This window comes from Aquarana catesbeiana, linkage group LG03 (assembly GCF_042186555.1).
Source record: "Aquarana catesbeiana isolate 2022-GZ linkage group LG03, ASM4218655v1, whole genome shotgun sequence".
Lineage (NCBI taxonomy): Eukaryota > Metazoa > Chordata > Amphibia > Anura > Ranidae > Aquarana > Aquarana catesbeiana.
The window spans coordinates 619,122,059-619,135,889 of record NC_133326.1 but is presented as its reverse complement, the minus strand read 5'-3'; the positions used below and the strand labels follow the sequence as shown (position 1 = coordinate 619,135,889).

The following is a 13,831-nucleotide window of genomic DNA, read 5'->3' as shown; positions in this document are numbered from 1 at the left end:
GCAGGACAGCAAGAGGAGGCTGGGGAACCCCACAGTGGCAGAACACCAGGGCCCGGAGGCAAGACAACCTTTGCAACCCTGATAGTTCTCCCACTGCTTTGGATCCTTATATTTTCTTGATATGCTGGTGACATATATCTCTTGTTTTCTGCCACCCTGGGGGACCCCAATACAGTAGGAAGGGAGCTCACTGCAGAACATGTGAAAGGGCCCGTTGTGGGGTCGTAGTGAAGGGCCCCAGGATATATATATATATATATATATATATATATATATGCATTTTATAGTTGCCCCCCTACTTTTGTCCCTGTCCCCCCATGTGCCCCCCCTAAATTTGAAAGCTGGAGACGCCACTGCTCCAACATATACACTCTGTATAGGCTTCAAAAAACAAATACCATTATTACTGTTGTTGAGATAGCTATATCAAGCCAAGGCTGCTAGATTTCAAAGAACTTTTTAGGGCAAGCCCTGCCCTTCTTATATATCAACTTAAAAACCAAGTAGATCTTTATTCACTAAATGATAAAAGCTTAATATGGAGGGTGCATGATTATTTTTCCATCCTAACAATATAAATTTCCTCCCATAAAACAGCAACACACGGATTAAAGTTCAAGCATGGGTCCGGGTATAAAGTCATTCACAACTCCAAGCAGTCCAACCTCCGGGGTATGAGGCACAGACAGATGTAGAGTACTTGCAAAAAAGGAGAACACATTTTTCTAGTACATAGAGATATTTGGGCAAGTCCAGAACATATGTAGAAGGTCTGCACCCACTGAACCACAATGGGAGCAGGCCGCAGCAGAATCAAGACCTATTCAAACGAATTTAGCCGTGCTCTTTCTAATTCAATGAATACTGCTGAGAATTTTTTTTCTTTTGAAAATTCTTTTTATTGGGTTTCAAGTTTAGATACAAAACATACATCACAATAAAACAAACAGTATAAAAATAAAATCTTAGAAAAAAAAAACAAAAAAAAAAAAAAACAGTAGTGCCCCTATTGGCACTAGAACAAGATTACACGCTCCAGTAACTTCTGAGATTGTTCGAATATTGTAGGTATCAGCCACTCAGGGGTAGTATTAAGCCACATTTAATAAGATGGAAGGCACAATTATTAGACATGTGGGTTCAACTACATATACATGTCCACCTGGTCATTTGTAAGGTAATCTACTAATTAGGAGATTTAGGATCAGTGTTTGTAGAGAGGTTGTCTATCCAAATGTCCCAAACCTTGTGGAATTTTTTAGGGCAACCTCTTGCTAAATAGGTGGCCTTGTACAGTGGTATAGTTGACATTAATGAATGTTTTCTACAAGGTAAGGGTTGGAGCAGATGAGGATTTCCATTGGAGAAGAATAATTTTCCTTGCGTAGAACAATAGTAATCCTATCAGCGTCCTGGAGGCAAGAAGATGAGCCAGGGTGTCCCCCAAACCCAGCAAACAGACCTCCATGAATAGTGGTCACAGAGTGTATGACCGAGACCACCATTTCCCAAAAATTTTGAATATTAGGGCATTGCCAAAATACGTGGATAAAGTCTGCTGAGACCGCTGCACACCGCCAGCACTCCGCAGAGATGGAGGGATATATTCTGTGTAAGGCCTGCGGGAAAAGATCCTATGTAGGATTTTGTACTGAATCAACCTGTCCCTTGCAGAAACCAACTGTATGAAGGCGCATTCCCATATTTCTTCCCAACCTTCATCATCCAAGCTAGGGATGTCCAGTGCCCTTTTAGATTTAAGAGCTTCTAACCCCAAGTGGACAGAGGGAGACATGGTCTTATAAATAGTGGAGAGAGGGTTAGTGAGGGTATCATCTCTGAATACTTCCTCTAGGGTCAAGGTATAAAAAGCTACTGGTTGCTGTTTAAATTGTATTTGAAAGGCATGTCTCAATTGTACATATCTAAAAAAGTATACATTAGGTAGGTCAAACTGCAAATTTAAAGCGTCAAAGGGCTTTAGTTCTCCAGCTGAACATATCTGCTCTAAATATTTAATGCCCTTCACTGCCCAAACTTGCAGATCATGTATAGAGGCGAATTCTGGTAGTAATGGATTGAGCCATAAGGGAGTATGTGGTAAAATATGATCGGGAGGGCTAGGAAGTAGAGCTTGGGTCAGCACCCAGGCTTTCAATACGGCTTTCATGGCTGCAGTCAGAAGAAGGGAAGCAGAGGCTCCTCTGTATAAGAGATTTCTAAAGGCCTCAAAGGAGCCTACACAAGAAGCCACTAATACTACCGCCGCATTGGTCTCACTCTACGTGAGCCAGTTATGGGCATGTGTGAGCATGGCGGCCAGGAAATATTTGTGGAGATCCAGGCATGCTAAGCCTCCGTGTAACCACGGACATTGCAAAACTGTCAACTTAAACCTTGGTTGTTGTGAGCCCCAAATAAAAGCAGTTAGACTAGAATTCATTATTTTAAAATATTTCTTGGGAATCCACACTGGCGCATGTCAGAGCACAGAGAGAAAACCAGGTAACAACTTAATTTTAAACGGATTTATGCGCCCTATTAAAGACAAAGGAATATTAGCCCCTGCCCTAAGTTTAGAATTCATATTGTTAAGAAGTGGAACTAAATTTAACACACAATATTCCAAAATATCCGTGGAAATCTCAATACCTAAGAATCTGATAGCGAATGACCATAATAGAGGTAGGGTAGGGTCAACTTCATCTCGGGCCTCTCTATCATTAGGTAAAATTTGAAATTTTCCCCAATTAACTTGTAGTCCTGAATAAATGGAAAATTCAGACAGTATACGTAACGCTTCCTTAAGAGATGTCCTGGGGCATTCAGAAACAATATGAGATCGTCTGCATACATGCCTATCTTTTCCACCAAGGTTCCCACACGGATCCCGACAACAGCAGAGGCCCTCTTTATGGCCACTTCCACCTCCTCCATCACAATAGCGAACAGAGCCAGAGACAACGGGCAACCTTGTCTCGTACCCCTCCTAACTGGAAGGGGTCTGAGAGCTCGCCCCCTAGTTTACCCTGGGCTGAAGGGCAGGAGTAAATGAACTTCACCCATTTCAAACCCCATTGTCTCCAGGACTGAGAGCATATAAAGCCAGGCCGCAGAGGCAAAGGCCTTCTCAATGTCGAGTGCTGCCAATACTCTAAAAGTGGATTCAGTGGTGGGTAGCTGTAAATTAGTGGAAACCCGGCAGATATTGATATCCGTGGATTTCCCGGGTATAAAACCTGTTTGATCTACGCTGAGTAGGTCAGGAATAATTTTCATCAGTCTAGTGGCCAAAATGTTAGTTAAAATCTTTAGATCGTAATTTAACAAAGAAATGGGCATGTAGGAGGCACATTTGGAGTGGTCCTTTCCTGGTTTGGGGATTAAGACTATATGGGCCTGATACATAGATGGGGTAGCATCATCTTTTCTAAAGACTCAGAATACAAGCTGTGCAGTTTGAGTGCCAGGGTAGAGGCATACATCCTATACCACTCCCCTGGTATACCATATGGACCCGGAGTTTTCTTACCGAGAAAGGAGTGTATAGCTGCTTCAATTTCATTGAATTAAATGGATTTGTCAAGAAGCACTACTTCTTCTGGTGAAAGTGCGGGGTGGTCTAGGGTACTGAGTAATTCCTGGATAGTGGTTTTGGATGGACCCGGGACTGCTGAATACAACTGACTAAAATAATCTGGGAATTAGTGTAGAATGATGTCAGATGTTACAGTATCATCTGCACAACCTATGTTCGAAATTACCATTTGAAACCAATGTTCCGCCACCAAATTAGCCAGCATTTATACTGTTGAGAATTTATTGCACTATGGAGTGGCTTCTTTCTGCTTACCTTGCATGAAAACCCTTCTTGGAGTCCTGGCATATTGGTTTTATTGGCGGAATCCTAGGTGATGAAAGGGTGGTTTGGGGGAGTAAAGTGGAGATTAAAGTGATCTTATATGGGTGTAGCGCACCCCCCAATGAGCCACAGAAGAAAGGTAATCCCCTCACCCTGCAAAGCCAGGCACACCGAATTCTCAGTCTCCCAAAGTCAGAAAACAGTCCAGCACTTTGTTTTGTTATTTTATTGAGGGGATTAGGTAATAGGGGTATTAAGGGATGCCCACTTGACTTAGTCAACTTCAGGGCCAACTTTACCGACTGAATATACAGTCTATATACACTCCATTGCTTCCTCCAGCACACTTGCTTGCAGAACTCTGCTGGCACACTGATAAAAATGATCTGACACAGCACTCAATTGGATTTTGAGCAAAAGACTGTTATAGGCAGGAACCCAAGGCCCATTTGAGTGTGTGGCAAAAGTCAGTGTCCAGCTTACATCCCTATGGCTACTGATCCCAGCACCACCTGTTCAGGCACTGCAAGCCCACCTGACTGCAGCTGCCCCTTTCACTAGCCCTCCCAGGTACTTCTCCACAGTTCTCCCAGACTGACACTCTCTCTCCACAGTCCTCCCAGACTGCTCACTCACCAGCCCACCTGGCTGACTCCTCAGAAAACTCCTGGAAGTGCAGACCTGGTCCTGCTGTCCTCTCCTTGCTCCCATGCCTCCAGGAAGGGTTTTCTCCGTGTGTTGTAGAGCAGTGGTTCTCAACCATGTCCTCAAGTACCCCCAACAGGCCATGTTTTGTAAATTTCTCTTAAATAAAATAGCTGTCCAAAATACCAAGCCATTGACTCTGATTTAAAGCGCCTGTGCAAGATTAAGGAAAACCTGCAAACATGGCCTGTTGGGGGTACTTAAGGACAGGGTTGAGAACCACTGTTGTAGTGGGTCCTTCCAGCACCCTAGCCCCAGGCCTGAAGTCACCCTCCTCTCCCAGACTAGGGGGCACCCTCAAGAGCCACAGACAGCCCCCCTCAGCACTCCTTCTCCATCTTCCATCCAACTGCCCCTGCTGGCATAACCCATGAGTATTTATGAGGTACCTGCCCCCTGCGAGCCTATTTTGCAGCTCCTCCTAGACCTCCACCCTCTACTTCTGGAAGCTTTTCCAAGGGGAGTTACCAGAGATGCTGCTTACTGAGTCATTCAGCCTCCCTGAGTCACTCAGCCCTGACCCAGATTCAACCCAGGCCTGGCTCTCAGCTAGGCCAAATTTTCCTACACTACATCTATACACACTAGAGGGTACTACATGTGTTACATGACTCCTCTTGAATAAAGGGAAAATTTAGTAAGCAAACACCCTTATTACACTATCGGTGACAATGGTTGCTGGTGGCACTTTTGGTGTGGAATTTATGAAGAAGCACTTTTTCATGGTCTCATTGGACTCAACTATTGAACTTGTTTTGTGGACTTTGTTAGTTTTTTATTATCATATATATGTATGGTATATAGGATTAATTTCTTTCACTTGTCACTGTTATTTTACTTTGATATTTTCAGCGCAACACTCCAATTATTTTTACATTTATTTTTAATAAAATTGTTTCTTACTGGGTTTTTCTGCCTCCATGTAATGTCCTCTATGAGCTCCTGGACCTCTCCTTTTTCTCCTCATGTCTGTTTATTGTCAGTGCATGTTTGTCGTGGCCATGTGCACTGCTCTATGCACACTACAAATCCCACAGTGCAGTCTATCTCGATCCGTGACCCGAACGGTTTAGCCTGTTCGGATCGGCACACATGCGCTCCGCGGAGCGGGCCGCCGCCTCGGCCTTAGGAAAGGCCGCGACTTCGGCCTAGCTCTGGAGCGGCGTCCATCTTGGTACACCCGGCGGCCGTTTACCACGTGATCATTTGGTCATTTGACGGAGCGATCACTTGTAAACAAACCGGTGTCATGTTATGACGCCGGTTCCTCTCTCCCCTCTGTGTACTGATCTGTACAGTGGAGGGGAGAGATCAGATGGCAGCAGTGCCAATGCTCTGCCATACCCTGCCAATACTCTGCAATGCCCTGCCAATACCCTGCCAATACTCTGCAATACCCTGCCAATACTCTGCAATACCCTGACAATACTCCGCAATACCCTGACAATACCCTGCAATACCATGACAATAATCTGCAATACCTTGCCAATACTCTGCAATACCCTGCCAATACTCTGCAATACCCTGCCAATACTCGGCAATACTCTGCCAATACTATGCCAATACCCTGCCAATACCCTGCAATACCCTGCTAATATATTATTACAGTGGGGGAGATTGCGGATATTACAGTGGGGGAGATGACGTAGATATTACAGTGGGGGAGATTTTTTTTTTTGTTGATCCGAAAATGATCCGAACCGTGACTCCTGATCTGAGGAACGATCCGAACCGTGAGTTTTTTGATCCATTGCACCCCTAGTGGCTACATTCCTACATACAGTGAGACCATGGAGAATTAACGTAGGCAACTTCTAACAGTTAGTCAGATCACAGTAACACAAAAAAGGAATTTGGAGAGGAGACTGATGGCAATAGAAGGGACTTTTTTGAGTTAAGAATACATACTTGAGTAGATTTTTTTTAAAACCAGAGTTTAGTGTCACTTGAAGGGCATTGTCCCAGTGATACTGTATGTTCTTAATTCTTGTCTTAATGTCACAGGGATAAAAATGAGATGGAATATCTTACTAAAGGAGGCACACATAACAAAAAAAGCTGATGTAGCACCCCCTGACCTTCGAAGAGGTGGTGGCGACCCCCAGAGACAGGGATGGCTGACATTTCACCTCATGGTGCAGGTTGCTAAGCATGGTTGGTTGTGGATAAGTGTGGAAAAACAGGCACCAGTCACTTTTAACAAAAGTGAGTTTATTGCTCACACAACAAAGATTCAGGAGGCGAAGGGTAGGGCACAGGACACCCTAGAACAAGTAGACAAGCAGACTCCTCAAACAAAAATAGAAAGGTAGACCGCAGTACAGAAAAAGAGCCTTTAAGCTGTACCCAGTGTTCTGTACTTTTGTAGCAACAGCTGTCTCTTACAGCAACAACAACTCACAGTAACATACAGGAGTTGTCTGGATGAAGCCATCTTGATGGTTTCCAAGGCTCTCCACAGTTCCCCAGTTAATGGCAGAGTAACGTCTGGAACTTCAACTCAGGTCTCCATCTTTTCCTTCATGCACACAGAAAGGCCCTCAATTGCAGAGCCTGGAGCACATGGCTAGGCCTTAGGCTTCTGGCCTATCCAGCACAGCAGTTCCTCACACACCCACACCAGGCCAAGATCTGGGTAGGAGGACCCTGATCACTTGATCTCCCTGAATATGTATACTCACTCCCAGCATGCACCAGTGGCCAGAAAACTCCTACTAGTTGGCTGAGAGAAGTATGCCTATTTATAACCTAGCTTCACTGCAGCTCATTATACTAATGCCAAAGGTACCAGTGACGCCTTCTGACAAGAGGGAGGAACTACAGCTACACTGAAAACCCAAATGATCACAAAGATCACAAAATGATCACAAAGTCTACAAATTAGCCAGGTTACCTAAAACCCAGCAAAGCTAAATTTACTGGTAGCCCCTCTTTAGGACAGGGTGGCTACACTGACAAAAACTCAAGGCTTTCTTTATGCTTCAAAATTGTTTTGGCTGCAGTATGGCTTCAAGAAAGTCTGTAGTGAGAAAATATTTATTGGGACACAGTAAGGCTAGGTTCACATGTGCGATGCAGCAGTGCACATGCTTTTTTGTGCATAAGCCAGCCCATTCAAATGAGCCCTTCTGATCAAGCCATGTGGTGAAATGTGTCAAGGAGGAGATGTTTTTTTTTGGGTGGAGACACTATATGCATAGACTTGCGCATCGGGTGTGCCTGGTGTCCCTGGGTACACCCTAATGACCCTGTTTGGTGTAGATTCCCCTTGCTGCCTGGGTCCCCCCCAGGTGCCTCTCCCACACCGCAGTGATGCCAAATTCCTGACGGCTGCTGTGGGGGATGTTTCAGGATAGAGAGTGGGGCAAGGGGCAGGTGCAACTGAGGCTGGAGAGAAAGAGGCTGGAGAGAAAGGGACTGGGGACTCCCTGTCCTCAGTCCCTTTCTCTGTCTCAAAAGTGAGACATCAGGGGTCTGTTTATATCCCCTGATATTTCACCAAAGCCCCCAAACAGGGCTCCTAAAACAATTCTAATATAATATTGTAAAAAATAATAAAAATAAAAAAACACTGACACCAACCTCTGCCCTACTGACACATTCACTACTCTACTGATACCATTGACTGTCCTACTGGCACCATCCACTGCCCTTCTGACACCGTCCATGTTTTAATACATGTTTACATTTATTTATAAGAGTGTGTGAGTGTGTGTATATATATATATATATATATATATATATATATATATATATACACAGGCATGTGTATTTGAGCTTTGGGGGTGCACACTCTAATGCAATAGGCTGCGCACAACTACTGTATGTGTATATGCATTATGGATGATCGAATAAAGTGACTTGGAAGAGCACAGATCGGAGTGCTACCCTTATCTATTTATTCTCATCTGATGACAAGTGAAGACGGGCTTTTGGAAGCTGAGTCATACCTGGAGATCAAATGAAATAGCAGGTCTAGAGCGATGCGTCGGGATTGGGATATTGTTAACACATATTACAGTGTTATGTCACAGTGATACAGAGTAAAACATTATAGCAACATAAAGGTATTTGTTGTGATCCTTGCTGACATAGTAAGACACCAAAGTGATGCTCAGATAGTTATTGTGACAGAGAAACATATTTACTTGGACACTGGGTGACACTGTAAAACAGAACAACAACATACTTTACAAGTATTTTTATGAAACTAATACAGTAAAACACTGCAATCAAATGTATGTATTGGCTGTAACTTAAGCTTACCATACACAGAGATTGCGATTGAAACAGTGATTTTTGGTCAGTTCCTTAGAAACCTGTTGGCAACCTTCTGCCAAATAACCTTTGATTTGAAAATCGGAGAAGCCGGGCGGAAAACTGTTGTCTGTAAAGTGGCTGCATCCAATTAGATGCAGCCACTGTTTGGGTGGGTTTCGTGGGTGCCAATTGTCAGAATTAAATAGCCAGCAGGAGATAGTTCTTTATTCGGGCTGTTTAATGAGGATGGAATAACTGAGTGATTTCTCTCATTCAGTCAGCAGTCTTTTTGCCAGAATTCGGATCACCGGAACAAAGCCCCCATGGCAGTCATAGATGCGAGGTTCGGCTGCAACTTCTTAATGTGTCACAGATGGCTCCCCACTGAGCATGTGCAAGTTTGCACATTAGGCAAGACTGGTCCTGCAGCCTTCTGATAAATGTGACATGTCCCTGGAGGCTGTGGGCAGGGGGAGGCAGGGGGCTGTCATCATCTTTGTCTAGGTAAGGAATGACAAAATAGGAGATGTTATCTGTAAAAATGAAAGAAAAGGTACCTGCTTCCCAATCCCTGAAAAAAACAAAAAACGCTACAAATCTGTAAGGCTCGGTTTGCTTACAAACTGCATGCGGCTCACAGCAGGGGTCCGGTCCATGCTGGTTTACAGTTTCAGGTCTGATTTCAACCCGAATTTTGGGCTGAATTCAGACCTGAAACTGACCAAAAGACGCACAGCGTTTTTCTGTAAAACGCACTGGACCTGCTGCGGTAATATGTGAACCGGCTCCATAGAGAGCTGGTCAAAATTTCCTGTTATTGCCAATTGGATATGGATCTTCACACATGTGATTTGCAATAGTGTGAACCCAGCCTGAGGGCTCCTTCATATGTGTTTTGATCCCTGAAGATCACTCTTCAGACAGCTTAAACAGATGGTGAGGAGTAAGGATGAGCTCAGGTGTGTTCGCAAGCCGCACATGCAGAGCCCCGCCAGGAAGTCAGCACTGTACAGCGCTAATCACAGGTAGCCACGCATCGGGACAAGGTCTCACTGCCTTTGATTAGCACTGTGCAGTGCCGACTTCCTGGCGGGCTCTGCACGTTCGGTTTGCGAACACGCCTGAGCTCATCCTTAGTGAGGAGGTGTTGTATCTCCTGCTTTAACCCCTTAGCATCATTCACTTGAACAGGAGTTGTAATTCCTGCAGTAGCTGCAGCCGCTGCAACACAGTATCGTGGCCACGGTGTGTGATGAACCCTGAATACTGCCTCTGCACCTAAAGAGGGAGCAGCTGGGGGGTGGCAAAAATGTGGCTCAAATCTTGGGTTTTACAGGGCTTTTTTTCTCAAACAATAGGTGCTGGAACTCAACCACGACCCCCCCAACCCCTCCCCCCACACACACCCTCCAAATCCCCCCCCCCAAATCACATCAAATAGTGGGTGTTGTCATAGTTCACAAACAGTAGAAGGGTCTTAAAGGGGCATTACATATCAGGATTGCATTACATACAGAGTGCAGAGTTCATGGGGTTACACACAGAGTGCAGAGCTGTCACTTATAAATACAGAAACCAGACTTCTGTGTTTACAAGTGATTGTGGTGAGCAGGCACCAAAGGGTCTGAGCCAGAGGTGGTGGAACTGAGTTCCACCAAGTTCCCCCTGAAAAAAAGCCCTGGTTTTACCACACCCTAACTGCTAGTGTGAACAAGTCCTTGGGGGTGGGGTGGAGGAAGATGAGCAGTACTTTCACCTTTGATTGAAGGTCTGCTTTAAGACCCCTTTCACACTGGGGCTTTTTTCTGGCATTTTAGTTCTAAAAATAGCACCTGTAAAGCACCTGAAAAGCGCCTCTCAAGCCACCCCAATGTGAAAGCCTGAGTGCTTTCACACTGGGGCGGTCTGCTTGCAGGAGAGGAAAAAAAGTCCAAGCAGCATCTTTGGGGCAGTGGAGGAGTGGTGAAATGAATGGGTAGCTCTGCCAAAGCACCTGCAAAGCGTTGTGGCAGCACCGCAACATGGGCGCCATTAACCCTTTATTCAGCCACTAGCGGGGTTTAAAAGCGCCCCGCTAGCAGACGAAAAGCGCCGCTATAGCAGCGGTAAAGCGCCGCTAAAACTAGTGGCACTTTACCGCTGACGCCCACACTGCCCCAGTGTGAAAGGGGTCTAAGTGATACATTACAGCAGCACTGAGTGACACAGTGACACACTACAGTGATATACACATGCAGTATGTATCACAAGAGCTTTTTTTCAGCGGGAATACGGGGGAACTGACTGTATGCAATGGTAAAGGGTGCTGGGTGTTCTGCAGGGTCTATTGATGCTGACTGCTGGGGGGTTTATTTCAGCAGGAGGGGATCTATTGTTGCTGAGGTGGTCTGTTGTTTCTGGTGGGGGACCTACCGTTGCTGGGGGTGGGTCTTATATTGCTAGGGGGTCAGTTGCTGCTGGGAGAGATCTACTGTTGAAGGAGGGATCTTCTTGTGGGGAGATCTGTTGTTGCTGCCAGGAGTCTATTGTTGCTAGATGGGGAATTTTGTTGAGAGTGGTATATTGTTGTCAGAGGGATCTACTGTTGCTGGTGGGGGGGGGGGGCTATATTGTTACTGGCTGCAGGGGATCTATTTGACTGTTTTTCTTGTTATCATTACCATATTCCATACAAATTACTTAGCACCACAAAATGATACTTGGTTCTATATTATCTAAAAGAGCAGTAGTTGGAGGTGGGTAGGGGGTGGAACCAAGGAACGGAACTCGGAGGTGGGTAGGGGTGGAACCAAGGAACGGAGCTCAGAGGTGGGTAGGCGTGGAACCAAGGAACGGTGCTTGGAGGTGAGTAGGCGTGCAACCAAGGAATGGTGCTTGGAGGTGGGTAGGGGTGGCACCAAGAAACGGTGCTTGGAGGTGGGTAGGGGTGGCACCAAGGGATGGTGCTTGGAGGTGGGTAGGAGTGGAACCAATGAATGGTGCTCGGAGGTGGGTAGGGGTGGAACCAATGAATGGTGCTCGGAGGTCGGTGGGGTGGAACTAAGGAATGGTGCTCGGAGGTGGGTAGGGGTGGAGCCATGGAACGGTGCTTGGAGGTGGGCAGGGGTGGAACCAAGGAACGGTGCTTGGAGGTGGGTAGGGGCGGAGAAAAGGGGTGACTCCGATAGGGTGAGTTCCTGTGCCTATTTTCTGAGAAAAAAAGCCCTGTGTATCACATATTATAATATAACATATATATATAACACTGAGTGACATAGTGGAAGGGAAGGGGATCACCACTCCAGGTGGAAATGTGGATATAAAACTCTCTTCGGAACTGGAACACCAGGTGCCGGCTAAGCATATAGCAACATGAGGCAAAAAGGAAGTTCTGGACAGTCGCACTCTGGAATATAGCCTTTATTTGTAAAAAGTCCAACAGATACAAGCCACAGCAAAAAATGGGACAAACGAGCTGACGCGTTTCACACTTAACAGTGCTTAGCCATAACTGACATAGTAACACACTATAATGACATACACAGATGTACTATAACATTTAGTCACATATACATGTATTATAACACTGAGTGACATAACGACATACAGCAGTTGCATATACATGTATTATAGCACCGAGTGACATAGCGATACACTGCAATAATACGTATATACACATTTTCCATGACACAGTTACATTGTAGAACACTTTGGGACATAGGAGTGCTGACACTGCAGTGACATGAAGTATACATTGCAGGTTTGGAGTCACAATGTGTAACACTGCAGAGACCTGAAGCTATTTCTGGCAGCACACAGTAAGCCTGCAGTGACATGGAACTCGCTGCTCCAGCAGTGATTATTTATATCTGCAATGACACAAGCAGAACTGGTCACTACAACCCAACATAATACTGCCTGTCCCTTAGTGATATCATATATAACAACTCACTGCGGGCACACTAGTTTCACGCTGCAACATGGCAGATGGTTAAAAAAACTGCTTATTGTTACTCCATATTACACAGATGGGACATGAGCCATGTACTAAGATTGCTTCTGAGCCTTTTGGCTAAGAACAAGTGTAGTATCTGTTCTTAGCAGTGTCCAGTAGGGGTGCTTCGCTGTCATTCAAGCATTTCGGCTGAAAAAAAAAATAGGGCTTTCATAATTACACCTTCACTCCTACTAACTTAGTGGGGTGTATTACAATTTCCTGGGCCCCTCTGATGATGTGATGGTGACAGCGGTGGAGGGACTTTTTTTTTTAAATTTCAGGCGCATGTGCATTCCGCTTCTGTTTGTATGTTGCTGTCTGTTCAATTAGTCCCGGGCGGCTGCTGCTGCCCATTGTCTTCCCTTGTGGAGTGATCTTCCTCCACTCAGCTCCTCACTCAGTCCTCAGTAGCCAAAACCGAGGGGCTTATCCCTGCTGGTATAATGTAGGTCCTGAGGGACCTTCCCCATGGAAAAGAAAACAAACTAAGCGCCCACTGGGTAAAGCGGGAGGCGAGAGTATTTCCCTGGTGTGGAGGGTTCTGAGAGGTAAAGTGCCTCCTGAATTGAGCAGTGCCACTTGGCCTGGCTGAGAGCCCATGGTGTCTGTCACACCCCTGGGAGAGGTGAACCAGGGATGCTATTAGTATTACTATGGGTTTGGGAGCCCACTGTGAGAATGAGTTATGACACCACCCATTTGAAAAAAATTTTTTTTTGCACTTCACCTCTTGGCTAAGCAATTTGGCTGAGACAGGGGCAATACCCACTAGCACAATGGCACCCATTTGTTTTTTTCTCCACGTGTTACTTCACCTTTTTTGTGTGTGTTTTTTATTCACCTGATGGTAGGGTGTGAGTCTTCGGGCCTACCCTGAAGTCTAAGGGGATGATGTGTGGCCCTTAATAGAGAAGTATGGACTTAAAAAAAAATAAAAAAAAAACATTTATACTCACCTAGGGGGATGCCAAATTGATCAGATGCTGCATCTGTTCGGCTCTGCAGTGAGAACTGAGCGATCAAACACC

General features: G+C 45.4%; 1 protein-coding gene and 1 pseudogene across 1 annotated transcript in view; both read left to right on the top strand.

Annotated features, from left to right (window-relative positions):
* Positions 1 to 13,831, top strand: part of ANK1 (ankyrin 1) — a 402,733-nt gene that overhangs the window by 55,859 nt on the left and 333,043 nt on the right.
* On the top strand, positions 12,859 to 12,988 carry LOC141135832 (U2 spliceosomal RNA; annotated as a pseudogene).